The following is a 24,601-nucleotide window of genomic DNA, read 5'->3' on the forward strand; positions in this document are numbered from 1 at the left end:
TTGAAGAAGGGGATAGATCTTTTTTCTCCGTTTTTCCAAGCTGTTTGCATGAAAGTTGCGTGGTTGAGTGTGACTGGTAGGATAAATTGACTAAAAAGCAGTTCTAGCATTGATCCACGGCAATAACACAGGCTAGTAGTTTGTTAAATGGTGAATTTAAACCTGCATTGAGGATCCTCAAAGAAAAAAACTTGAAAAAAAAGGAAAAAACAAACTACAGTTTTTTTCCATGTAAATGCGCCCCCATGTATAATACGCACCCTAAAAATGGCATGTCGATGCTGGAAAAAAGCCTGTACCCATGTATAAAACACACCCAAATTTTTTTCTTTATTTTTTATTTTTTTTAATTTATTTATTTTTTTAAGTCCCAATGATCGTCACACACGCATCTGAGTGTGGTGAAATTTGTCCTCTGCATTTGACCCATCCCTGTGTGATTTTGATCCATCCTCTGGGGGAGAGGGGAGCAGCAGCGGCGCCGCGCTCGGGAATCATTTGGTGATCTAACCCCCCAATTCCAACCCTTAATGCTGAGTGCCAAGCAGGGAGGCGATGGGTCCGATTTTTATAGTCTTTGGTATGGTTTTAACTCGGCTGGATGTATTTTTTTTGTTGGCGTTGATTTCTCCGACTGCCTGTAAAGGCACCACCGCGATCAGTTAGGTTAAAATGAAATGAGGAAAGTGACGTGCGGACGTGTGAATAAAGCGGCTCTGTATGGGAGAGAAGTTGAAGAGGAATAAAAACACCCTTGGAAACCAAAACTTGCCCCTCGTCGTGACTCGGAGCCGCAACAAATGTTTCGGATTTGTGTAGGGTACATTGTGACAGCAAACGAGCAGGTGATCGAGCAAGCGTCTGATACGAGAGCATTGCGGTCGTATGGAGCGTGTTTGAAGTGAACAGCAGAGACGAAAGGAACAAGGCAAAGTGTTCTGAAATAAAATATTACCTGTATTACGCATTTTGTTATTTGCTGATTGTATTAAACTATCACATTCATTGTCAGTCAAGAAGAGAAGAGGACTAGTCGCATCGGATCCATAGTGCGCATGCGCAGTGATACTGCCTCCGTATGACGTCCAGTCCGCGATGGAGATTAAAAAAAAAACAATATTTGACAATAACACAGGTTTCTGTTCCTGTCTTTGGTAATGTCACCCTGTCTTTTTGTTCCACGTCTTTGTCGGTCAGTCCTGTTGTTGGTTTTGTTAGAGAGTTATGTTAGTTTACCAAGTCTGTGTTTTGATTTCCTCCAATGAACCCTGGTCCAAGCTGCACTTGGTCGCCCTGCTCCTTTCCACACTCCATCCGTGACAAGATTTTCTTCAAAAATTGTTGTACCATGATTTTCTTAAAAAAAATATATATATATATTTTAAAAAAAATTATACATGGAAAAAACGGATTAAACGGCCCCGTGGGCCGGCTGTGGCCCGCGGGACGTAGTTTGCCCATGTCTGGTCTACATCAACAACAGTACTCGGGTGTCAGAAAATACAAATTGAAACAAGACTGTATTGAAGCCTAATTAGCAATCCAGGCACGCAAACAGAACATTTAAGAACGAACAAGAGGATGAAAAAAAGAACCTGGAGATGGATGTTTTGTTACATAAAACCTCTGCTGTCTCATGTTTTCTGCACATTATTAGCTAAAATTAAACAGCATATCAGCAAGGTTGTTTTGTCTCATCTGTTTTTTTACACAGACAGACTTTCTCCTGCAGCAGAATAATGAATTTTCTGTCAAATGCTACAATTGATACCAAACTCATTTTTGTCAGCTTGGTGTGTCCAAACTGTGTGTTTGTGTGTGCACGCAAGTGTGTGTGTGTGCGCGCGTGTGTGTGTTTGCGTGTGTGAGTGTATGTATTCTCTACAGCCTGTTCCTGAGTGGTCCACAGACTGATACCGGGCCTCGGGCTGGTGGTTACAGACTGCTCTAGGCCAAAACCCTGATGAAAATATGCCCAATTTTCACAACCCAAAGTTGGCAAGTATGTATCATATAAAGCAAGAAACCTGCAAGAAAAACTTTTCAAATATTTTAAAAAGATGAATGGTAATACAATAGCAATATGTCTACTTTTTTAAAAGTGAAGACAATTTGTAATTTTAGTATTGACATATGAAGTCAATGCACAATTTGTCTTTGTGGGCCATGGAAAACTCATTTATTAATAAGGATTTCATCACAAAACTTTGCATTTGTAACAAATGCAAAACTGTGTGACTTTTTAATGAACACTTTTTACGTTGCCTTAATTTCTGTTTCCTTAATTTAATTATTATGCATTGTCTGATAGTTCAGTTCTCTACCTATTAGTTTCAATTCACAGTTTAATTAGCAGTTTCAATCAGCAAATAATAAAATGCGTATTACAGGTAATATTTTATTTCACAACACTTTGCCTTGTTCCTTTCTTCTCTGCTGTTCACTTCAAACACGCTCCATACGAACACAATCCTCTCGTATCAGACGCTTGCTCGATCACCTGCTCATTTGCTGTCACAATGTACCCTACACATTTCTTCGCTATCAAGTTTGCTAGCACATGCACAGTGATACTGACCGGCAGAATAACATGCGGTTGTTCCCAAAGATTATCTTTTTTCTGAAATAATTTTACGTTTACGGACTTAAGTAAGAGTCAAAATTTGGGTGCGTATTATACATGGGTACAGGCTTTTTTCCAGCATCGACATGCCATTTTTAGGGTGCGTATTATGCATGGGGGCGTATTACACATGGAAAATTACAGTACCTATAAGTTGAATGAACCCTTCCCATTTTCAATTGACTATATAACGACGTATGAACAATTCAGCTTATATAAAGCCTCTCAGAACGTGTCGTGTTTCAGTATGTTGGTGGCTGGTGAAAGGAAATAGGCAGATGTGACAGACAACCTCAGCTGCAGGGAAGCTGCTCATTTCTTGCTCTTGAATCAGCCACGGAGAGGCTAACCTTTGTGATATGTTGAAGTACTCAAAAGTAAATATGTTCATGTAAATTTTGGTACCAATTGGTGCCAATAGCTGTTTTTGTACATTTTAAGCAATAGTCTTTACAATGATTTATAATAGGGACATTTTGATCTCTTCCTTCCGTGACGTAGTCAGCCCGATGTGTCAAATGACGTAGACTCAGCCCAAAAAGTGGGTGCCAGTAAGTGTACCGCTCTTCTGTTCCAAAATACCGTTAAATCTCTTCAGGTTTTTTTTTTTTAGGGGGAATTGTAGCAATGACATTTTTTCTTTTACATAAGTGCCAATGTTGGGTCGTTTTATCATCCCATTAAGTTGATTTTCCATATTGTGTTCCATGAAGTTATAAGCCGCGACTTTTTTCTCAAATTTTGAACCCTGCGGCTTATAGTCCAGTGCGGCTTATATAGGATTTTTTCCGTGATTTTTGTGATGACTTGATCACTTTTATACACTCGTAAAAAAAGGCTGTGGACCGCTGTTGTGCGGCACCGCTTTGCTGGGCAGAGGGATGTATGACACGGTCACTGGGGTGTGTTGATCGCATGTCCATCCGCCAGACAAATAGTGCCGTAAAATTTACACAAAGATGAGACAGAACGAGATCAAGACGGACAATACTGAAAGGAAGTTTTTATACACAAACCATAGTGAAGTTTGCTGACGACACGACTCTGGTGGGTGTCATCACCAAGGGCGACGAGACTCAGTACAGGTTCGAGGTTGACCTTCTGACCGCGTGGTGCAGGGACAACAGCCTCCTGCTGAACGTCAACAAGACCAAGGAAATTGTTGTTGACTTCCGGAAGGGTCACACCCAACACCTGCCGCTGACCATCGACGGTGCTGTAGTGGAGAGAGTGAGCACCACCAGATTCCTGGGGGTGCACATCAGTGAGGACCTCTCTTGGTCCGCCAACACCGCATCACTGACCAAGAAAGCTCAGTGCCGCCTGTACTTCCTGCGGAAACTCAGGCGAGCAAGTGGTCCTCCGGCCGTCATGACTACATTCTACCGTGGCACCATTGAAAGCGTCCTCTCCAGTTGTATCGCTGTCCGGGGTGGTAGCTGCACTGAATACAACGAGAAGGCCCTCCAGAGCATAGTGAACACGGCTGGTAAGATTATTGCTGCTTCACTCCCCTCCCTGAAGGACATTTACACCTCCCATCTCACCCGCAAGGCGACCACGATTGTGAGTGATGTGAGTCACCCCGCTCACTCTTTGTTCGATCTTCTGCCCTCTGGGAAGAGGTACAGGAGCCTGCGCTCCCGCACCACCAGACTCACCAACAGCTTCATTCTCCAGGCTGTTAGGATCCTGAACTCTCTCCCCCCTTCTGCGTAGCGTCCTGTACTTTTGCGCTATATTCTGACTGTCTGCTGTATGCACACTTGCTCCATTTTTGTTCCTCTTATTTATTGTGTTATTTATTATTTATTCATCACTCTTATTTAGTCATTGTTTGTGCCTTCTTGTTTTTATTTTTTGTGTTGTTTACTTGTATGTATATGGTGTACTATCTCTTGTCACCGTGGGATAGTGGGAACGTTATTTCGATTTTCTTGTGTGTCTTGGCATGTGAAGAAATTGACAATGAAGCACACTTTGACTTTTGACTTTATTTGATTATGGGGGGCTTACCGTTTTTTTCCGTGTATAGTGCGCAATATTTTACTAATTTATTGTCCTAAAATCTGGGGTGCGTATTATACATGGGTACAAAGAAAAAAAAAAAAATTTTTTTTTTTTAATTTTTTTTTTTTTTTTTTTTTTTTTTTTTAAAAATAAAGTCATGGTACAACAAAACCAACAACAGGACTGACCGACAAAGTCGTGGAACAAAAAGACAGGGTGACATTACCAAAGACAGGAACAGAATGACAGTAACACATGCAATGATCCAACGGTGAGCGAGGGGCAGACAGGACTTAAATACAAAACACGTTACATCGATTGAGGTGACACAGGAAGAGCGGGGTGACACGAACAGAAACTATGGCAACCTAGACACATAGCAAAACTGGGGACGAGACATGACAAATCTCCCCCGAAATAAAACTCACCTTTCTTCTTGTTTGTTGTCAATCGCGCATCGCATTCAGCCATCCTGCCCAACACACTTAGTAAAATTCATAATTGACGACACATCGTTTGATGCGATGGTGCAATCCTCGATGGTGTGTTATTGTCAAATATTGTTTGTTTTTTAATCTCCATCGCGGACCGGACGTCATACGGAGGCCGCCATTACAGATGCGCAGAACGGTTGCGCAAGACACGTCAGCTATATAAAGAGCGAGAGTTCAGTTCTCCACCTATTAGTTTCAATTCACAGTTTAATTAGCAGTTTCAATCAGCAAATAACAAAATGCGTATTACAGGTAATATTTTATTTCACAACACTTTGCCTTGTTCCTTTCGTCTCTGCTGTTCATTTCAAACACGCTCCATACGACCGCAATGCTCTTGTATCAGACGCTCGCTCGATCACCTGCTAGTTTGCCGTCTGCCACAATGTACCCTACACAAATCCGAAACATTTGTTGCGGCTCCGAGTCACGACGAGGGGCAAGTTTTGGTTTCCAAGGGTGTTTTTATTCCTCTTCAACGTCTCTCCCATACAGAGCCGCCGTGTGCGCACGGAGCGCGGTGGTGCGTTTAGGGGCAGTCGGAGAAATCAACGCCAACAAAAAAAATGACATCCAGCCTAGTTAAGACCATACCAAAGACTTTAAAAATGGGACCCATTGCCTCCCTGCGTGTGTGACGATCTTTGGGACTTAAAAAAAAAAAAAAAAAAAAAATTAAAAAAAAATTAAAAAAAATTCATAAAAATTGGGTGCGTATTATACATGGGTACAAGCTTTTTTCCAGCATCAGCATGCCATTGTTAGGGGTGCGTACTATACATGGGGGCGCACTATACATGGAAAAAAACGGTATATATTATTTTTTCCGTGATTTTTGTGACGACTTGATCACTATTATACACTCGTAAAAAGGCGGTGGACTGCTGTTGTGCAGCACCGCTTTGCTGGGCGGAGGGATACGACGAGATCAAGACGGACATTACTGAAAGGAAGCTTTTATACACAAACCGTCATTATGGGGGGACAAAAGAAATGCATATGATGCCGATTTTAAGCTAAAGGCAGTCAATGTTGACATTGTGTTGCGTCACCCTTTTCTTTATTTCGTGGTCCCGTCTACTCTGGAGCTATACGTGTCGCTCGCTAGTTTAATGTAATTTAGCGCTTCGTGCATGAATAAAGTTAGCATGAACAGACCCTCATCATGGAAAATGCTAGAAGAAATGCATAAAACCAACGACGAAAGAGATACTGAGAGAGTGAGTGGCAAAGGATAACTAACGCTATTCCAATCGGAAGACTTCGATGGTTTCAATGCACAGGAGGAAGATGAAGACGATGTAGCTCTTTTTTTACTTTTACTTGTATGCGTTTTTAATCAGCCCTGTTAGTGCTGTGCTACCACATTGCTGCTGTGTTACCGCAGCGTCTCAGTGACTTTTACCAGTATGTTTTATTTAATCAAACCCTATTAGTGCTGTGTTACTTCTGTGTTGCTGCGGTATTACTGCCGCGTCACAGCAGTGTTTGGGAAGAAATGTTCAGGCATGTTATTAAAACTTTAAAAAAGCTTTCTGTGTGCAGTCTTTCTTTGTTAATAACTAGCGTGCACACTTCCCTGTTGCTGCGGTACGACTGCTGCATCACAGGTAATGTTTAGAAAGACATGTTAAAGTATGTTATTAAAACTTTAAAAAGGCTTTCTGTGTACTGTCTTTCTTTGTAAAAAAAAACTCGTGTGCACATGCGGCTTATAGTCCGGTGCGGCTTATATAAGAAAAAAACTAAAATATTCCCGGATTTTAGCTAGTGCGTCATATAGTGCGGCTTATAGTCCGGAAATTACGGTACTACAAGTATTTTGGCATGTCTATTTTTCTCTCTTTCTCTCACATACTTGTTCATTGGTCACTATACAATGGCATGGCCATTCCAATCTTTAAAGAAGGTCAAATCGAATTCATTGCAAAGTACAATTTTCACTTTGTACCCCCTAGGGGTGCAAGAATGCTTCCTAGGGGTGCGAAGATACCCTGGGGGAAATTTACAATTTCAATTGTAATTCAATTTCAATTCAATAACCGAAAAAAGAGAAAAATTCTGGAAATCAAGAAGTCATTGTGTTAATTGGCATTAGGGATAATGCTAATTAAGCCTAATAGCTGTAAAGTAAACCAATTATTATAATAATTATTTAATATATATATATAATATATATATTTTAATTTATTTATTATTTGTATTTTATGTAGTTTTAATTTATTTTGTAAGTAATGAAGTTAAGTACTGTTCAGCGAATAACAATACACAATAAAAACTTGGGAAGCTAACATGATTTTGACAGGTATGCTGTCAAACTGTGTTCTGACACAGTTACTCAGAAAACATTGATCACAACATGTCTAGTACGTTTCACTCACTGCATAAGCCTGCTTCGGCTTCACACTGTTAGTTTCTCTTCAGTCATCAGCCGAGGTAGACCTCCAGTATGTGTTACTGACCCTGTAACGAGGACATATCACGAGGTATGTGTACTGCCTCGTGCTGTGGATTTAGTAGTAATACCATCCATCCATCCATTTTCTGTACCGCTTAGTCCCCATGGGGGTCGCGGGCGTGCTGGAGCCTATCCCAGCCGTCATCGGGCAGTAGGCGGGGGACACCCTGAACCGGTTGCCAGCCAATCGCAGGGCACAAAGAGACAAACAACCATACGCACTCGCACTCACACCTAGGGACAATTTGGAGTGGTCAATCGGCCTACCAAGCATGTTTTTGGGTTGTGGGAGGAAACCGGAGTGCCCGGAGAAAACCCACGCGGGCCCGGGGAGAACATGCAAACCCTTTTCTCATAATTAGAATACCATGCTATAATAATTAATAAGCTCAGTGTTCATAGTTTATATACATTTTTTTGTAAAAATCAAACATGTAAAAGTTTACAATGTAATGTGATGTGATATGTAAAGTTTACATGCACAATATCACACCATGTATAGACATGTATCACAGACATGCACACTATACTTTTCTTTTGTAGACCTACACCAGTATTTAAATAACTTGGCAAATTTCCCTTCCCTTGAAGAAACAGTCACAGAGGATGCTTCCCTACATCCAAATTTAATTTAATAAATTGTTGAACATCTGCAGATACTGTGCACCTCATTTGATGACTACTTCTCGTGTGGAGAGCTACAACCCTGTGATGACTGGATCCGGCACCCTTTTAAGCAGAATATGGAAGATGTTGATCATGATAGCAACATCAAGGAAGATCTCGAACTGAGAAACAATCGTGGAATCCAAATGGAGTTTTCTCAGTTGGCAACGTATCCTGCACTGGCAAAGAAGGCTCTCACTGTGCTCGTGCCTTTCGCAACTACTTACCTCTGCAAGACTGGATTTTCCTGTCTGCTTCACATCAAAACCAAGAGCAGAAATCGGCTGGATCCTCAACACGACATGCGAGTGGCACTCAGCACCAAGACACCAAGATTTGATCATCATAAATGGAAAAGCACCAGCAACAAAGTCATTGAGTTTGACGCTCAGCCATAATAATTCACAACACACCATGCATACTACTACATACTGTGTCTGACTTCATAAGACCAAGTCGGGTTGTTATGATGCGTCTAGTGTGTTGGTGGAGTGTTGGTAGAGTGCCCAGTGCGTGTCACTTCTCACTTTCAACCCTCACCGCTGGCTAGCAGTATGCAAACGGGAGAGCCGAGTGCGTAAGTCTCTCCCTGCCAGTACATAGCCTCTCTAACAGCAAGCCCTATGTAGTGCCTCCACGCCGCGACACATGATAACTGGGTACAACACGGACCCAGACTAAACTACAAGGGACTCAGAGGAGGTTTGGCCCCTTGACGTGCGGCCCGCAGGCAAACCGGTGTGTGGACACGCCCTGGTGCCCACGAACCAGCCCCCAACTATGGGTTATATAGTACCACTGCCCAGTGGGCTCCTCGGGAGAGGAATGGGCTAAGGGAGTCAACCCCTACAGAAAATCAATTTCCCCTTGGGTTGGTGTCAGGAAGGGCATCCGGCTGTAAAACGTTTTGCTCCCAAAAATTTCTCAGTATCTCTCAACCACGAGATGGCCATGGACTGTCCCCGATGGAAGAAAGCCATATTGAGAATCCAGTCCAGCCCAGCGGCGCCTGGTAAGCGGACTTTAAACCGATGATGATGATGACACCATGCATACTACAAGCACAATGCTTTTTTTTTGTTTTTTTTCCTAGTATGAAAGCAATCTTGATTTTTGTAATCCTGCAATGCATTATTTTGTCGGTTATGTAAATAAAGAATTAAATACATGATGGTTTTGTTACTTACACATTATTATTATGATATCAATATTGCTTTTCATCAATTCTGGAAGGTGGTGCGAAAACTGGTTGGTGAATTGAATTGGGTGCGAAGAAGGAAAAAGGTTAAGAACCACTGCTATGCATGATAGAGTTTTCCCCATTCTACCTTTTATGCAAGAACCACACGTGAGACAGTTTAGTGACATCTCAAACATCTCAACAGCCCTTTCCTTCTATAAAACATGAACAAAATTAATGAAAATGTGTTTTGATGGCAAAAACATTTATTGTCATATTTGATAACGTGCGCAAACAGCAACATTTTCACATTTGACAACCTATTCACAAATTGTGGGCTTTTTACAGAGATGTTTGCGTGTGTGCTCACGTGTGTGTGGTTTGCTATTTACAAGGGATGTATTTGTGCGTCACTGTATCCGACGTCAGAATACTCATCAGATGATGGCGATTCATCCGAACTGTGGCACAAAACACACACTACGTGTACACTCGAGTGGCTTGTGATGCGGGCTTCTGTTTCTGTCGCTTACTCACAGCCACCTCCTCTAAATTACCGTATTTTCCACACCATAAGGTGCTTCGGGTTAAAATGCGCAGACTCAATTACGGGATCTATTTTGTATTTAATCCACACAGAGGGTGCACCGCATTACAGGGCACAGGCATGCCATGACTTACGGTAAACAAAAAAACGTCACGGGAGCAAGACAGTGAGTTCGGTTGGACTTTATTCTACTGTTTAACCATGTACTCTACTGTAATCACATTATTGTTAATCGATATTTAAACGCGAATTTGTCCAAGTCCTCATCTTCTGTATCCAAATTAAACTGTTGGGCAAGTTCTCCATTAAACATGCCAAGTGCCCTCTCTTAATTGTCTCGTCGTTGTCAAGTTGCTATTCTGCAATGATCCTGGCTTTCCAGAAAGCTCATTGTGCCTCGTAACATGTCTCTTTGTCTATGCCTTTTTAGAGGGTCCTAATGCTGTTTTCTTTGCACGAATGATAGTATTTATTTATTAATGGCGTAACTCTACGTGTTACGAGAAGTCCTCTGATTGGTTTACTGCCCCGATCTACGTAAAACGTAATGTCCTCTGATTTGTTCATTGGGTCTACATATTACGCCTGTTTATACGTCTCTGTGTGGCGGAAGCCACACAAAACAACTTTACAGATTTGCATAAACGGTAGTTTTTCTTTAGTAATGGCGGCGGAGGTACATACTTTGCTCAAACGATAGAACTCATATACCAATGGCGGCAGAGGTACGTACTCCTCTACATATGTGTCACGTCCAGTCCTCTGATTGGTTTACCGCCCCGATCAACGTAAAACGTACTGTCCCCTGATTGGTTCATCGGGTGCCTGTATGTTACGTATCTGTGTGGCGCAAGCCACACAAAACAACTTTATAGATTTGCATAAATACGAGTATTTATTTACCAATGGCGGCGGAGGTACGTACACCTCTACGTGTTGTGTCTAGTCCTCTGATTGTTTTTTTACCCCAATCTACGTAAAACATAATGTCCTCTGATTGGTTTATCAGGTCTTCATATTTCGCCCGTATATTAGGGAAGCCACACAAAACAACTTTACAGATTTTGGAATTTAGTCCACACAAAAGGCATTAAAAGGCAGACCTTCGTTTTTTGAGAAAATCAAAACCTTTTAATCTTAATTCTCAGTTAAGAAAGTGCATGGTGTGGCACCTCCACCTAACGGGTGTTTGCATGATCGACCGTTTGTCCCCGTCCAGCTACGTCCACAGGTTATTCATTGGGCCCACACCTTGCACCTTTCCTGCCATCTGGGAGTCCGTTGGAGCATGTATGCCATCTCCTGGAGATTGTGGTGGCCCACCTTGAAACCAGATCTTCGGGAGTATATTAAGGTCTGCTCGGCAGATACTGGAATACCAGCGTAATAGGATGAAGAGTGCAGTGAATTGGTGAAGGAGACCTGCTCTGCCACACCAGCTCTCCTCCAAGAACCTAAATCTGAAAATTCTAAGCCAAACGTTGGCCCCACGATTTGTGGGCCCGTAACCAATTTTATCAGTTCTGCGGCGGTTCACCTTCACCTGCCTCAGTCCCTTCACGTGTATCATACATTCCACGTCAGCTAAGTCAAGATCAAGGTTCCAGGATCCCGTGCCCCACCCCCTGCTGTTGTTGTGGACAGGGATTTCGTATACAAGGTGAGGCGTCTGCTGGCCATCCGTAACTGGGCTGGGGCTGGCAATTCCAGGTAGACTTGGAGAAGTACGGCCCTCAGGAAAGGCAGTGGGTACCTTCCCGCTTCATTGTAGATGATATGATCATTTCTGACTTTTAAGGGGATCATCTTTATCCTTGTGGCCTTATGGCAACAGGGCAAGGATTTGAGGAATGTGGCTGCTTCGTGTCATGCATGCGCATGACCAGTGCCTTGGGCAGCGAAGCTCTCCTACTCCTCCCGTCCAGTCAGGCAACATTAACAATGATTGCCCGCACCTGCAGCCATCTCTACACCTGCTCCCAGCTCGTTAGCCGCTCTATATAAACCCTGCACACCCAGCCCTCTCTGTCAGTTCGTCCCACATTGCTATCCCGTCCTGTCTGTTGCCCGCCTTCCCAAAACGTTAACGACCTAGCTCATTTACCTGTTGCTCGAACCCTGTATGAAATCTGCCTGGCCTGACCCTTTCCCTGTTATTCGACCACGCGTTTTGCCTACAGCTTACCTGCTTTTTGTTTGCTTCATTCTCTGCCATGGTACGACCTTCTGCCTGTCACTGACCACAAGCCTGCTTCGCCCTTGCCAGCTTCGCTGACGCAGCCGCTCTGCTCCGCTCCAGCGCCAGTGATCCACTTCCCCTTTCCCTCCAATACAATAAACGAGAGGACTGTGACGTATTTGGTTGTATTGTGGATCCCGTGACAGCTTCAGTGATCACGGTAAAGACGAGATGCAGACTATTTAACATATGAGGATAATTGGGAACAGGTGGATCAGGACTGATGACAGACCAATGACGAATGGAATGAGGAGTCAGGATTTTGAAATAAAACAGGAAATGACGGGACAAAACAAAACCTCAGACGAGACAACCTCACTGTGGTGTGACAGACACGAATAATAACGACATTAAATCAGCGCATGCTTTCATTCAAATGAGGCTTAGGGTTAGCTCATTTCCACCTCAGACAAATTCTCCATTCATTATGCAGATGCCATGCGTCCAGGCCAGCCTACTGCCCATAGACCCTCAGAGATGCTGAGCATCCAAAGCGCAGCATTTCTCCACTGACCATCCAGTTTCTCAGAGTAAAACAAGCCACTCTACGAAAGAGTAGACACTCTTTGTCCGACTGTATAAAAGTGCCATGGTGCCCGCAGGCATGGTGCTGCGGGCATGGTGCTGCGGTCATGAATGAGAAGGAAGCCATGTCAGTTACCTGTCATAAGTATCCGATTCTGAATAAAAGAGGTACGTATTTAGTAAAAGGTACATATTTAGTCAAAGAAATATACACAGCAGGGGAATGCCAAATTTTTTTGTTCAGGGGGCGGGTGGGAACTTGAGCTTCCCTTTCAGTCTTAGAGCAATCACCTCTGATAGATTCACATATTTTAAAGAATTGGCATTGCAGACACAGGGGATTGTATGGATCATTTAAATGCTTCCTTCCTTTAGCTAGTTGACTGTCTTATGAGGACACCAGTTTTTCTTTTACCTGCCAAGCAACTTAAACCTTGCTGTACAGCAATTGGCTACAGCATGCAACAGCTCCCATTCAAATGCAAATCTATGCTAATTAATTTCATGTTTAACTGAATCAGGCATTATCTGCGATGCATGGGCTCTACTGATCAGATAGGTTTAATATAGATCATAGACAAAAGAAACATTGCCTGTGACAGACATGCTTTAATCACTTAGAATATAATTTCTACTGTGAAAGTCTGAAGCAGGATCACCCAATGTAGGGTAGGAGAGTTGGTTAATTCCAGTAAAATAATTGGCACTTCATATTGAGATTTTACTATGCTGTGCTTGCTCTCTCCTGTCACACAGGAACAAAAAGTGCAGCAGGGCCAAGTACCTATTCTAAAACCCACATTAGTTTATCACCAAGACATACACACACGTGCGCAAAGCTCTAAGGCTGACAACAGTGATATCAGGTGGTAATATATTGAGGTTGCATTGAGGTTGTAATGGTGTTATTAAAGAAACAAGCTGAGGCTAAATAGAAAGAAAATTCTATTCAAATAATTATAGAGGCCCAGATAACTGCCGGGGATTGTGTGTGTGCGTGCGTGCGTGCATGCGTGCGTGCGTGCGTGCGTGCGTGCGTCCGTGCGTGCGTGCGTGCGTGCGTGCGTGCGTGCGTGCGTGCGTGCGTGCGTGTGTGTGTGTGTGTGTGTGTGTGTGTGTGTGCGTGCATGGGCATGTGCTCATGAATTTGTGTCTGTGTTTCAACCCAAATATATGAGGGGTCATTAGGGACATAATTAAAAATTACCATTCACACACACAGATATAAAGAAAAACACATTCACACACCATAGTAAAAACCTCACACACTTAAAAGTGAAATGTTTTTATCCACAATTAAAATGCTGTGTTCTCATGCACACACAACTGAAATGCTCTCACACACAATATGCTTTCACGCACAAACAACTGAAACCCTCACACACACTCAACTGAAATGCTCTTGCACACACAACCAAAATGCTCTCACACACAATTGAAATGCTTTCACTCACAACTGAAATGCTGTCATGCACACAAGTAAAATGCTTTCACACATACTACTGAAGCTCTCTATAAATACCACAGAGATTTCAGTTGAACAGGAAGGTGCTTCAGTATAACTAGATGTTTCAGTTGAACGTACACATTTAGACATGTCCCAAGAGCACAGCGGTCTACTAAGAGAAGCTGCTGCTATAATAAAGAGCATTTCGGCAGACACACTAACACCATTGTCTAATGCAGGGGTCTCCAAACCTTTTGCAAAGGGGGCCATATTTGGTTAGATGAAAATGGAAAGGGGCCGACCTTTCGGTCTGGCATTCCTCGAACCATGACCATTGTAAATTAACTTGTAAATATGTAACTATATCCTGTGCTGTCTGCAAATAGGTTGATATTGCAATTGAGAATTTATTGTCAATTGCATTACCAGGATAAATAGAAAGATTAAAATGAAAATAAATTAAAGATAAGTTGATATTGCAAATGAGCATCTATTGTCAATTGCATTACCAGGATAGTTGAAGATCAAAATAATAATAAATTATACGCCGTATTTTTCGGACTATAAATCGCGTTTTTTTTCATAGTTTGGGGGGGGGGGAGGGGCGAATTATACTAAGAAGCGACTTATATGTATAATTCTCAAAATAACAAAAAAATAAAAAAGTGGAACCGCGATCAACGAACCGCGATGTAGCCAGGGATTACTGTAATTTGAACTTCAAGTGACGTCAGTTGTTTACATAAAGGACAAAAATTCGATCACGGGATGACGAAGATGGCGAAGGGCCCCATGTACTACCGCCATCATTAGCGGCTTTGTTTGTGACACGGAGGACGAAGAGTTAGAAAGGTTTAATGATTTGGAGTGACACAGAAGGTTTGAAAAACTATTATGGCTTTTACGCACGCCCGGTCCTACTCTACGGAGCTCTCTTTCACCTCCGTGGATGGAAGTCGGGGGCCGGCGCTCGGCCGGATGGCTGTCCGGGGACGGTGGATGGGGCTCGGACACTGCTCCTACGCACGCCCAGTCCTACTCTACGTAGGTCCCAGCCACCTCCGTGGCTGGAAGTGCCACCTCCGGGGATGGAAGTCCACGCCGAACTTTTTATGTTATAGTTATTTGATATATTTTATTTTGTGTAGCAACTTGTATATCTTTTTATCATTACAGTTCAGTAGTTGTTGGCTCATTGAACTCTTGTTTTGTTAAATAAAGAGCCCTTTACCAAACCCACGTCTTTCCTGGTACATTGTTAACGCTACAATATAGTTATATACTAGATCTGTGGAATAACCACGAGGTTTGTGTCAGCGGTGGACGCGCGGCGTTGTTGACAAAGGACGAGAAATTTGATCGATGGATTTAATGATTTGGAGTGACACAGATGGTTTGATAAAATTATTGCTTATATAATAGTTATTTGATATATGATTTATATATCGTTAGATGGGTCTGTGGAATATTTTGAAGTGCAACCGCCGTCAGCGGGTGTTGGACTTTGTCGAATAAATTTCCCCCAAAATGCGACTTATACTCCGGAGCGACTTATATATGGGTTTTTTTCATGTTATTGTGCATGTTATGGCTAATGTGACGTATATTCCAGAGCGACTTTTAGTCCAAAAAATACGGTACATAAGAAAGATTTTCTGAAAGTTGAATGAATTTTTCATTACATGTATTGTGTTTAGCGGCTTGGTGGAACACTGGGTAGCACGTCCGCCTCACAGTTAGGAGGGTGCGGGTTCGATTCCACCTCCGGCCCTCCCTATGTGGAGTTTGCATGTTCTCCCCGGGCCCGCGTGGGTTTTCTCCGGGCACTCCGGTTTCCTCCCACATCCCAAAAACATGCTTGGTAGGCCGATTGAAGACTCCAAATTGTCCCTAGGTGTGAGTGCGAGTCCAAATGGTTGTATGTCTCTGTGTGCCCTGTGATTGGCTGTCAACCGGTTCAGGGTGTTCCCCGCCTAATGCCCGATGACGGCTGGGATAGGCTCCAGAACGCCCGCGACCCCCGTGGGGACTAAGCGGTTCAGAAAATGGATGGATGGATGTATTGTGTTTGTTTTATTATTGTATTATTTAGAAGGTTGATATTGGTGTTTCGACAGCAGTAAACAGGCCAGATTGTGTCATGCCAAATTAAATTATTCTCTGTTTATATTTTTTTAGTTTAACGTCATACACAACAAAATACTTTATAATCACAAAATAATAATCCACAGTATTTTTGTTGTTTGCAATCACTGTGAGTGGGCGGCGTGGACGCACAGTAGTGTTTGTAGAGTTAGTCGTAAGTAGACCGAGCTCTCGCAAGTAGTCTGTGGGTTATTTTGCATTTCCCTGTGTATGGTCAGTGGCAGCGTCTCTGATCTTAGCGTCACTTTACTCTTCGGTATTTGAATAAAATAAGTGTGTGTGTCACTGATCATATTGCAAACAGACAACTGTGTGTTCGTGAACTGGGAAGGGATAGGGAGCAACACGCTCACACAAATCATGAGCACTCGCTCATGAGCGCATTCCCGTTCATACGCGTTTCATTTCTGTGGCTCGCTCTGGGGTGCGCAGGTCCCCGTGACAGTGTTACACGATGCTTCGAGCTGGTCTAAATTAAGACGGGCCGGATTTGGCCGAAGGGCCGGACTTTGGGCATGTCTGGTCTAATGCAGCAACAACAGGTTAAGATTCAGACATAGTTAAGAGGTGACTGATGTCGCTCTTTCCAACTCGCGGCCACAGTAGCCGCAATGGCCAGCCACACACAGCTGCTGGTCCAGACTACACCTTCGTGCCGCGATGCCAAGCGCAGCAGATATGCAGCTCATGGACATCGGGCACAAGAAGGTGAGATAGATATTTAACCTATGTATTAATTAATGGTTTAAATCTTACATATCACGTTTATAAATTCTTCCGTTTTACTCATTTGGTTGTGGTCTATATAAGTCAAAAGTCAAAGTCAAAGTCAGCTTTATTGTCAATCTCTCCACATGTCACAACACACAAAGAGACCGAAATTACGTTTTTCTCTATCCCACGGTGACGAGACACATAACACGATAGACATACATGTACGCGACACAATATAAAAACAAGAAGGCAAAAATTCTAACAATCAATAGTAAGAGTGATGAATAAATAATAAATAAACAGATAACACAATAAATAACGGAGCCAGCAAGCATAGCGCAAAAGTAAAAAACATCATAAACAAAAAGGCACAAACAATAAATAAGAGTAATAACAAATAATAAATAATAAGAGCCAGTGTGCATTCAGACAGTTCAGACAGTGAAAGTACAGGACGCTACGCAGAACGGGGGAGCGAGTTCAGGATCCTAACAGCCTGGAGTATGAAGCTGTTTGAGAGTCTGGAGGTGCGGGAGCGCAGGCTTCTGTACCTCTTCCCAGAGGGCAGAAGCTCGAACAAAGAGTGAGCGGGGTGACTCGCATCACTCACAATCGTGGTCGCCTTGCGGGTGAGATGGGAGGTGTAAATGTCCTTCAAGGAGGGGAGCGAAGCACCAGCAATCTTACCAGCCGTGTTCACTATGCGCTGCAGGGCCTTCAAGTTGTAGTCAGTGCAGCCGCCACCCCAAACAGCAATACAGCTGGAGAGGACGCTCTCAATGGTGCCGCGGTAAAATGCAGTCATGACGGCCGGAGGAGCGCTCGCTCGCCTAAGTTTCCGCAGGAAGTACAGGCGGCGCTGGGCTTTCTTTGCCAGTGATGTGGTGTTGGTGGACCAGGAGAGATCCTCACTGATGTGCACCCCCAGGAACTTGGCGCTGCTCACTCGCTCCACCACAGCACCGTCGATGGTCAGCGGCAGGTGTTGGGTGTGACCCTTCCGGAAGTCCACAACAATCTCCTTGGTCTTGTCGACGTTCAGCAGGAGGTTGTTGTCCCTGCACCACGTGGTCAGAAGGTCAACCTCCAGCCTGTATTGAGTCTCGTCTCCCTTGGTGATGAGACCCACCAGAGTCGTGTCGTCAGCAAACTTCACGATACGGTTGTCGCTGTAGGTTGCAGTGCAGTCATGCGTCAGGAGGGTGAAGAGCAGCGGACTGAGCACGCAGCCTTGGGGGGCCCCCGTGCTCAGCGTGATGCTGGCGGAGATTTTGTCGCCAACACGTACTACCTGTGGCCTCTGACAGAGGAAGTCCAGTAGCCAGTTGCAGAGGTAGGTACTGAGGCCCAGCGCGTCAAGTTTGCTGATGAGGCGTTGTGGCACAATGGTGTTGAAGGCAGAACTGAAGTCCACAAACAGCAATCTCACATACGAGTCCCTCCTCTCCAGGTGGGTGAGGGCCGAGTGGAGGGCAGAGCAGATGGCATCCTCCGAAGACCGCTTGGCTCGGTACGCAAACTGGAAGGGGTCAATGGTGGGCGGGAGAACGGATCGGATGTGCTCCATGACAAGCCGCTCAAAGCACTTCATGATGATGGGCGTAAGTGCCACGGGGCGGTAGTCATTGAAGCAGGACGGAGCGGGTTTCTTCGGCACAGGTACGATGGTGGCAGCTTTGAAACACGACGGGACGATGGCCTGCTGCAGGGAAGTGTTAAAGATGTCCGTGAAGACATCCGTCAGCTCACCAGCGCAGTCCTTCAGCGCCCGACCCGGGATGTTGTCAGGGCCCGCCGCCTTACGGATTTTGATGGCGGCAAGCGCCCTCCTCACGCTGTCGGCGGAGAGGCACAGGGGCAGCTCGTGTGAAGGGGGAGTGGCCTTCAGCGGGCAAGTGCTGTTCTGAGCGTCGAAGCGAGCAAAGAAGCGGTTGAGGTCATTGAGCAGACGGACGTCGCCTTCACAGCTCTGCGGCGCGGGCTTGTAATCCGTGATGGTCTGAATGCCCCGCCAAAGGCTCCGTGCGTCCCTGCTGTCCTTGAAGTGGGCGGTAATTTTGCACGAGAACGCCCTCTTTGCTTCTTTGATGCCCCGGGACAGGTCGGCCCTCGCAGTCCTCAAGCCAGCCTCATCCCCTGCTCTAAAGGCTTTGTCCCTGGCCCTCAGCAGCCTGAAGACAGCCCCTGTCAGCCATGGCTTCCGATTAGCCCGAGTGACGATGGATTTTGAGAGAGTCACATCATCAATACACTTCCTGATGTAGGAGGAAACAGAGTCAGTATACTCCTCAATGTCTGTCCGATCGTCGCAAGTGGCAGCCCTCCTAAAGTCAGTACAGCCAAAGTCAGTACAGCCAAAGCAGTCACGCAGTGCATCAGAGGCACCCTCAGGCCACACCCGTACCTGCTTGCGAACCGGCCTGGAAGCTCTCACCATTTGTCTGTATGCGGGCAAAAGCATAACAGTGATATGGTCAGAAAGTCCAAGATGGGGGAGGGGGGCGGCTTTGAAAGCTCCTTTATGCGAAGAGTAGACCCGGTCCAGGAAGCTGTCGCCACGCGTAGGAAAATTAACATGCTGGTGAAGCCTCGGAAAAACAGACTTCAGGTTAACATGATTAAAATCCCCAGCGAAGATGGTGAAACCGTCAGGGTGCGCTGTCTCTTGTTCACTGACAGCCTGGTACAGTTCACTAAGAGCCGCGACCCTGTCGCCTTCGATGTTGGAAGGCGGGATGTAAACCGCGACTAGCAGAATCGCGGTAAATTCCCTTGGCAGGTAAAAAGGACGGCACTTAATGATCACGAACTCCGCCAGTGGCGAGCAGTGCTTGCATACCACTACAGAGTCCCGGCACCATTCGTCACGGATGTAGACGCATATTCCACCTCCACGAGATTTCCCCCCTTGTACAATGGCCCGATCCGCCCAATAGCACGCTAGCCGCTCCAGATGTACGGCAGAGTCCGGAATGTTGACAGTCAACCAAGTCTCAGTGAACACGAGCACACAGCAGTCCCGCACTGTCCGGTTTGTAGATTGCAGCAGGCGAATGTAATCCATTTTGTTGTCCGGCGATCGAACATTCGCCAGAAGAATGGAAGGCACGGCCGGGCGAGCAGGGCTGGCCGCCAGCCTGGCCCGGACGCCCCCGCGTTTGCCCCTCTTCAGCCTCCTCGCACACCGCTTTCGACGCTTCCCAACCGGGGGAGGAATAGCAGACGAGCCCGGCGACGCTTCAGGACGTAGCAGTCCGAGCTCCTTTGATGTTCCCGCATCAAAGTCCAAAAACCGACAAAACTCGCTTTTCCCGATGTCAAGCAGAACCTGCCTGCCGTACTTGTAGCACGACTCAGTACGACGAGACGAACAAAAAAAACTGCCGGACAAACACTCATTAGACGGACAAAACACCGTTTGGGCGGGACAGAGAGAGGTCGCTGCGTATGCACGCGCCGCCATCTTGATTATTGATATAAAGTGGAAGAGTGATGGTTTTGTCTGAATTCCTCATTTTGATAGCATCACAGGTCCCTCTTTTATACTTGTTCTGAGGTTTAATGAATGGCGACTGTGACTACGGGGGCCCATTAGGTCCAGAAAAGCTGACAAGACGCTTGCCAAAATGGCAAGGAAAAAATGCACAGCTAAACGAATATATGACGATGAACACAGGACGTTTTTAACAGAGTTAAAGTTGTTTTTTGTTGAACGCTATAGCAAGCCATTCTGTCTGATATGTCGGACGTCATTGGCGCATTTAAAAGCTTCAAATGGTCAGCGCCACTTCAGCTCACTTCATGCCAATATCGATAAGGACTTTGCAAAAGGGACTGAATTTCGCAAACACAAGTTTGGAGACTTTGAAAAGTCAGGCAGAAAAAAAAAATTACTGTCACACTTGCATTGTTTCAACTGGCTTGGAACATTGCACAGGCTAAAAAGCCATACAATGAAGTGGAGTTCGTTAAAATATGCCTCAGTGACGTTATTGAATTTTATTTTCATCACGCTGCTGAGAATGCGCGTAGGAATACTGTCCACAGCCCTGCTTGCTTGTTATGAAGACAAATTTAATTGTTGCGTACGCATGACATGAATTAACAGAAAAAATGGACAGCCGGACTCGGACTCATGGTCAAGAGGCCGGACTCGGTGCAAAAATCCAACCGAGTCCACAGCCCTGATTCACACCCCACTCCCTCCAGGCCGCAAGATGTGCGCGTCCCTTTCCGGTAGACATATTTGTAGTTTTTTAGCCGAGGTAGGGTTTACTTGCGCGTGTCAAAGGCAGAAGACTTGTCCATACATACATAACAAAATAAATCCCCTCACATATTTATGAACACATCTTGTAAACAAACAACCACTGCAGTCAAGTTCACCAGTAAGCTAAAGCTAGCGTTAGCAAGAAGCTAACAAATGCAATTCATCTGATACAACTACTCAAAATACACCCACAAGAAGTGAAAACATAGAGCGCACAGCTCTGAAATCAGCAGAAAGACTGATGCTAATACTATGAAAACGAGTGCATCATAGACACGCAACAATATGAAAGTGAAATACAGTTTATTATTTTTGTGTCATCTCAAGCTTACCGCTTTACTGTGTCTGTCGTTTCCACAGAGTGAAGGAACTGAACCATCAACGAAACAAAGTCTTTCGGCGAATCCTTCTCTATACTGACAAATGAGTTCTGAAAGACTCGTCCTTGAACAAGCAGGACTTTGCCCACAGATGTGGAAACAAAATTTGACCAGGAAATTCTTTGAGGTTCTGATGCTTGGGGGCGGTGCAATGAGTTGTGTGGAATTATGCATCCAACAACGGAACGTTTTGATCCCTCCACTTCGGCATCCTTGAGTTGTTTGGACGACAAAAGTCTCTCCGAGTAATAAAGATGGCGGATTTGCGAAACCGTGTGGCCACACGCATTACCTTGTTTGGTGGTCCTTCCCCAAATGATGTGACGTAATAGATATAAATACATAATAGAAAATGGAGAAAAAAATAGTAAAAACAAGTAAAAAATAGCCCCCAAACAGATCATGTTATCTCTATGAGTATCTCTGCAACACCTGGAGGGATACAGTTTTCTACAATCTTGGAGGGTCCAAGTGCACAATAAAATGAATATAAAAGCAAAAAAACTGTGGATTTTCTAGGATATGTCTGGAAACAAAGTATGCTACATGTTTTATTTTTGTAGTGTTATCAACATAGTTGGTAACCAGTGACTTGCAGTGAGGTGCATGACTGGGGAGGCACTGGCGTCACATACCAATACTCAATAAAGCACATGAAATCAAAAACTTTATTTCGATCGTGCGTACCACTCTTTTCCGAAGTCCCGTCCGAATAAAACCTTTTAATTCCGGAGTTGCTCTTCCTTTACCCCCTGCTTCGACCGAAAATCCATAGTTGAAAATCGTTTGGATATCCTCCATTGTAAAACGAAATGTAAAAACGGAAATGAAAAAAGAATGTAAAACGAAACAAATGGACGACTGCTCCTCAGTTGTTAACCGTAAATTTGAACTGGAGATCTCTTATTCTATACAGGTAGGCGCATGATGCATCCCGGGATCACGAGCACCCCCTGCCGCAAGGCTGGAGAACCTTTTTTCGTAACTTCCCCGTGAGATCTCTTTTCAAAGCCGTTTTGTTCATCTAAAGAAACACGACGTTACAGCCAGATGAGAAAAAAAACACAAGATATTATATACACCAGCTTAACTACGGAAATGAATTAATATAGCCACTGTGTTTGAACACTTAAGCTTTTCCCCTTTTCATGGCAGCAGGGGAGGCGTAGCCTCCCTTGCGTCCTCTGACCGCATATCCCTGTTGGTAACACGGAGTTAAACCACAAATGGGACCCAGAACTGTGGTTGAATTATATTTAATTGTCCTCATAACATGCGGTGAAAACTAATGATAAAAAAAAACAATCTCAGCACACAGAGTCATCACATACAAAAATAGAGTGCACATTTTAGAAAAATAAACCATAATATCTAAAGGCATCAGTGTAAACCACTATATTATGACACTTACGGCACTGCTGCCTGATAATTCAGCATGGATAGCATCAGACTACAGTTTGGAGTTGCTTCTTGCACACAGAACTTTTATTTACTCGCAAAAGTGGAAGTACGTTATCGGAAACCAAAAATAGATCTGATCAATTATAATTTTAAACCAAAACATGAATAGATCATTAATTAATACTTTAAACAGCATGCAATCACTTTTACCAACATAGACAAAAATTTGTAATATTATTTATCTTAACCCATGAACTTGTTTATTTATTTATTCATTTATTTATTCAGTAGGGGTGTAAATCGCGGGTTTTGTCACGATACGATATCATATCGATACAAAGAACTACAATACGATATTTGCCGATATCTTAAAGCCTGCTGCGATTCATTCACGATATATCACGATATAGTGCTCTACGATCTAATGTCCGAAGTCAAACACGGCGTTATAAATCGATGTTTACGTTTAGCATCGATGCTAGTTAGTTAGTTAGTTAGTTAGTTAGTTAGTTAGTTAGTTAGTTAGTTAGTTAGTTAGTTAGTTAGTTAGTTAGTTAGTTAGTTAGTTAGTTAGTTGGTGCGAGTATAAATCATTACAGTAGTGTGTAGCTTTATTGATGAGAACGGTTTTCCACAGAGATTAATATTTAATAACCGGCTGTTGTCAGCCACAGCAATGGCACAGAACTTTCAGCGGTACACGCAACATGCTCTCCTGTTCCTGGGAAAAATCTAATTGTAGGATATTTCCCTCCCCGAGACGCCAGAAAGAATAACAATATAACACTGCCACAATAGAAAAACCGACCGCATACATGTAAACGACACACTCTTAACTCTGCAAACTAAAATAAATATCCAAACACATTAGACTTTCAAGTGAGCCTCAGAGCTGCAGCAGCGAGCAACCTGTTGGCATGCAGGAGAACTTTAACATTCAACGACCCTTGGAAAACAGGAGGTCCCGTGTTTCAGATGGCTTTTAGCCTACAGCTCGTCTCTATCGTTGGCAACAATTACAGCAGTGCTTCTCAAATAGTGGGGCGCGCCCCCCTTGGGGGGCGCGGTGCTATTCCTGGGGGGGCGCGTGTGACCCTGGGGAACAGGCTTTTTTTTTGGCAGTACTAGAATAAAGTGTAATTGCGCGTTTACTACAGCAGGGGGCAGTGGCGCTCTCATTGTTACTTCTGTCACGTTTGCGACAGTGCAACATTTTACGACTTACAAGACAAGTTAGGATAGTCACGGTGGGGAGGGGGGGCGCGAATAGTTTTCTTCTTGCTAGGGGGGGGCGTAACAGAAAATAATTGAGAAGCACTGAATTACAGTATCATGTTTTGTTGATGTTTTGTAAAACAATGCACAAGCATCACATCAATGCTATGTCTGGTTTGATTTAGCATCGACTTTGGACATTCAAAAATAATATCAATGGTCTGCTCTTGTTTAGAAGGTGAAAGCAACATTCTAATAAAAGTCAAGAGTTTTTGGCTCATGATACC

General features: G+C 44.1%; 1 long non-coding RNA gene across 1 annotated transcript; it reads left to right on the top strand.

Annotated features, from left to right (window-relative positions):
• Positions 1-16,702: 16,702 nt before the first annotated feature.
• On the top strand, positions 16,703-22,369 carry LOC133163121 (uncharacterized). The gene is made up of 2 exons (XR_009716321.1): positions 16,703-17,042; positions 21,679-22,369. It is a non-coding gene; the product is annotated as an uncharacterized LOC133163121 (long non-coding RNA).
• The last annotated feature ends 2,232 nt before the right edge of the window (positions 22,370-24,601 follow it).

This window comes from Syngnathus typhle, linkage group LG1 (assembly GCF_033458585.1).
Source record: "Syngnathus typhle isolate RoL2023-S1 ecotype Sweden linkage group LG1, RoL_Styp_1.0, whole genome shotgun sequence".
Lineage (NCBI taxonomy): Eukaryota > Metazoa > Chordata > Actinopteri > Syngnathiformes > Syngnathidae > Syngnathus > Syngnathus typhle.